The following is a 5,050-nucleotide window of genomic DNA, read 5'->3' on the forward strand; positions in this document are numbered from 1 at the left end:
CTATCAATATAATAAATAAACTAGGTTAAAATCTTAAAAGCTTTGCAAACTGTTTTATTTTACAATAACTTAACACTATTTATACCCGCCGAATTACCCTGAAACGATTTTGCTGCTTGTTTTACACAATATTGAAGAATGTCATCTCCTTCCTTCGACGCAAATGTACTACCTTCGCATGCATTAAGGGATTCTTCAAGCTTTTCTTGGTACAGATCTTTATATTTATCTTTCCATATCAGTTTCGGTAGCAACTGCATTTTATTTTCATTTGAATTAGAGGCATCTAGATTTACCATAATTTCCAGTGGCTGATGATCCGAGTATATCATGTCACGTATTTGAAACTCTTCAGTTATTAATAACCATACTCCTTTCACAAAACAATAATCTATCGTTGACCTTGCTACACCTCTGATAAACGTAAATGTACCCTCTCTGTCGCCTTTAGTGCGGCCATTTAACACGGTGACACCAAATGAATTGCAAATTTCTAGTAATTGTTTGCCATTTCTATCTACAATTGTATCCATTGCTACTCTGTGGCCCAATAATTCAGCCCACTGCATATTTGGGCGGAATTCCAGACATTGTTCTTTGCCTATTCGTGCATTGAAGTCACCTATTATCATGACATTTTCGTTCTGAGCTTCCACTAATATTTCACATAAGTTGTTGATATCATTTAGCCAGTTATTGCAATTTAGGTAAACTGGGATTAAACACAACTTTTGATTATTAGTGGTTATCTCGATTATTGTTGAGTTCATAATGTGCTTGAACACCACAGTACCGCAAAATTGCAATTGCTTTCGTACACCATACAATTTTCCTCCACTGGCTCGACCTCTATTTGTTGTTCTTGTTGCAGGCACCCAATGAAGATTGTATTCTATAAATGTGTTTTCAATATAATCTGTCTTACTTACTAAAAATGTTTCAAATAATACAAATATATCGAATTTTTTAACATACTTCATAAATTCTATAAACTTATACTTATTTGCTAAACCAGCTACATTATACGATAATATTTTAAATTTATATGCTAATTTAGTGTCTGATCTGGCGGCATTTGCATTTTTTTCAATTTTTTGTTTGGCATCTTTAACGATTTCCTTTTGTACTAACAGTTTTTTGGCTGATTTATTTTTTTAAAAAGCTTGTTTTTCTCGAACACTTCTTCCACTTCAATCTCACCATACAATTGCTTTAATTGTTCAACAGCGTCACCATCTTTGCACTTTAGTTTCTTGTTTTTATCAAAGTGCATCCATTTTCCTGATATATTTATACTGTCATTTTTAACATAAATTTTGTGAGTCTTTCTGTTGGCTTCAAGATCTCTTTTCAGCTGTAATAAAGCTGATTTATTTTCCTGTCTAGTCAAGCTCAAGTCCTTTTCAATATAAATCGGAGTGCCATGCAGTTTTTTACCATTCTTTAAGACATCTTTTGCCATTTCTGATGTTTCCAATTCTGCAATTACACTCACTTTATTTTTCTTTTCAAATATTACTTTTGTGTCTCGAACTTTAATACTTGTCATAGCCATTTTATCTCGGAAAATTGCCTCCACATCACTTTTTTTTGCTTTATCTTTTAGTAAACCTTTCAATAGTACATTACGACTTTTACTTTGTTCGACAAGTCTTTCAATCTCCCTCCTGTCCTCATCTCTATCATTTCTTAATTGTTCTAATTCTAGTTTCAGCCTTTGGTTCTCGTTCTTCAATTTTTCCATTTTCAAAGACACGTTGCCTATCTGTTCTTTAAGTTCGCCTATGTCACTCTTTGATGCTAGCGTAGCTATTTGGGAATCAAAGTTGTTACTCAAGCCTGCAATATTCGATTCGAATTTATCCGTCATTTGCTGAATAGCCAGCATAACATCACCGAGCGATAAGTCTGGCGAAAGCTCAGATCGCATACGTTTTTCTTGCCTCTGTGCTTGCCTATTCGGTGTGCACAGGTCCGATTTACTCGTGGCGTATTTTGCGTCTGCTGGTGGCGATCTTTCAACTGGCATTTTATATATATATGTTTTATTTAATATTATGATATAACTGAAAAGTTAATTTTTTAATTTTTTAAATTCTGCTTGTGTTTTCTTTGAAAGCATAAAATTCGGTTTGATAGACAAACCCGACAGCACAGACAAGAACCACTCAGAGCTTTATACTTAGTATATTTTCTATAATTTTGTATCGAACTTAACGCTGAATATAATTTTAAGTTCCACTGATCGTAAGCACTTTTGTGTATATTTGGTTTTTTACTGTTGTTAAATACAACGTTACTTTGTCCATTGAAGTCTCAATAAATAAAATTATATTATTGTCAAATTTTTGCACAACATTCCAACGCGTAGTAATTACACAAACGTTTATTTTCAGTAATCAACCAATTGTCATTAGTTTCTCACGATACAACTTAAATTTTTCATTAAACTTTTCAGCGCGCGCACTTATTAGATATCATTCAATAGGGTTGCCAATCCAAACTCCCCACCTTCTTGATTATATATATATTTACAGATTTCATTGCAATATTTAATTCGTATTATAATTGTATTAAATATATTAAAAACTTCTACTGTAAAACTTCTACTTTAGAAGGAATTATTCACGGTCTTTTTATTTCTCGTTTTTTACTGTTCGCTTCAATCGCTTATTCCCAACTGCTACTGCTACCACGAGGTTCTTTCAAGATCTCCCTCAACCGCACACGTTGTTCGAAAAACCTCGTCAGAATCGACCGGTTTATCTCCTGCGCCTCTCTTACATGCGCGCTCTCCATTTTCTGCCGGTCGACCTGACTCTGATGACACCCTATTGAAGGTGCATCCACAACATGAATGCTCCGTGTCGCTTAAAAATTAACATGCAAATCAAAAACAAAATTTGCAAAAATAAGTCCACTTTTTTGAAAATACATAACCAATAAGGCTGTCGCACTACAATGGTGCCAAATCCTAAAACTGATCTATTGTGAATGATTTTTAGAAGGAAATGTTGATTATTTACAACCGTTGCGAGTGTTCATGAGTAAATTTAAATGTTTTGAAAAAATAATTTTTTTAATAAAATTTGTGAAAATGACTCTCAGGTTAGTAATTATGGATAAGTTAAGAATTTTTTAAGGAATTTTTTAATTTCTGTGTTCATTAAAAAATACAATACATGAATGAATCTTAAACACAATCATTAAAATAAAAGCAAAAAGTTATAAGAAAATTGCAAGAAATCTAAAACAGTGCTCACTTAGTATTCACTAGTGATCTACAAGTTTGAAATTATATAAATAATTTTATTCACGCTAAATTCAATAGGGGTATTCAGGCAACTGATTCGTTGCTTAGTAGTTGATTACAACAAAAATTTGCACACAAAAATGAAACTAAGCAGAGAATCAACTATTTCGGTTATTCTCAGATTAGTACAAATTTGATTAATAGTGCTACCAGTACCAAGTGTCGTAATAATAACTTAAAATGAACTTTTGTATAGAAATTTGTTAGCTGTCTCTCACAGCTGTTTGAATTGTGTGTAAACAATTTTGCAAACACAAGTATTTTGTAATATCATATCAAATTTAAAAAATTTCTTATAAAGTGATAATAAATATAAAAACAAATAAAATGGAAAGTCAAGTAAGTAGTTCAAAGTATGTTATAATATTCCCATTCAAATATTAAATGCATTAATTGTTTTTTTAGGATAAAGCACCAGCATCCAAACGCATGCGTTACTCTGAAGCGTTTAAGTGGGGAGATGTGGAAATGCAGGAATTATTGCATTTGGTAGTTGATGCAGTAACAGATGCACAAGAAAGTTTTGAGGTAAGTGTAATATTGTAGTAGTTAGTACGATAAAGTAATGTTCTTATTTGTGTTTACAATATAGAAACCAACTGCGCAATTATTTTACTTAAAAATAATGGCCAAAAGTAATAGTTTCAGTGGCCTTAATTTTCTTGTTTTAAAAAACAAAATGCGGTACCTAAAGACAGGTTTCATTTCCACTATGGAGTGGAAGAAGAGCACTGGCGCTGGTCTTACAGCAGATATGGGGGAGAGAAGTGTCACAGGCAATAAGTTTAATGCATTCTTAAAATGTGCTTAAATAATTATGATAACATTTGCAGAACACGTGTTAAAGATATGCCCAAAATTCGATTAGCTGTATGACATTTTTGGCAGACGTAGCAATGTGAACGTCAACATTGTGGAATCTGATGTTTCTGTGGAGTGTCTTTTAAACCCACCAGAAGTAGAAGTAGAAGCCATTGCTATGCCCAGAAATGTCCGAAATGAAACCGATTCGGCCGGTGCAGTGAAAGATTCTCCAACTCCATCAACATCATCTAGAATGCGCGGAATGAACCGAAAAAGATCTATTTACGCACAACGCGATTCTACATCCTCGATTATTGCACTACAACAACGCAGAATCGAAATGGAGGAACAGAAACTAAAAATTATGAAGGAAAACGCCGAATTAGACAGAGCACAAGCTCTGCAAATAAAAAAAATGGAATTAGAAGCTCACAAGGAATTGGAGCTGGAAAAATTAAAACTTGAGTTTGAACTCAAAAAATACGAAATTGATTTGAAATACAAAAATCAGAAATTGTAAAAGTAACGTTGGATATTGATTAAAATAACAACAACAAATATTTCAATATTCAGAAAAATTATATTTTTATATGATTTCATTTTAAATTTTCGTTGTATATATATAGTTTTAAATAATAGTTTTATTTATTAGTTTTAAATATTAAATTTATGTAATATAGAAATATAAAATATATATAGGATTTACATAAAAATATATATAGTTTTAGTTGTAAGTTTTAAAAATTAAATTAATGTAATATAGAAATATAAAATATATGTAAGATTTACAAAAAAATATGAAAACTCATCACTACAATTTTTTTGTATTGTAATATTATGTAAAATAGCGCAAACATATATCCAACGCGTTGCTTCGTGAATGCTGTTATTGCTTTTAATTTGCAATTTTAGTTCTTTTAAACTGCTGAATCT

This window comes from Teleopsis dalmanni, chromosome 1 (genome assembly GCF_002237135.1).
Source record: "Teleopsis dalmanni isolate 2A chromosome 1, ASM223713v2, whole genome shotgun sequence".
In the NCBI taxonomy this organism is placed as follows: domain Eukaryota; kingdom Metazoa; phylum Arthropoda; class Insecta; order Diptera; family Diopsidae; genus Teleopsis; species Teleopsis dalmanni.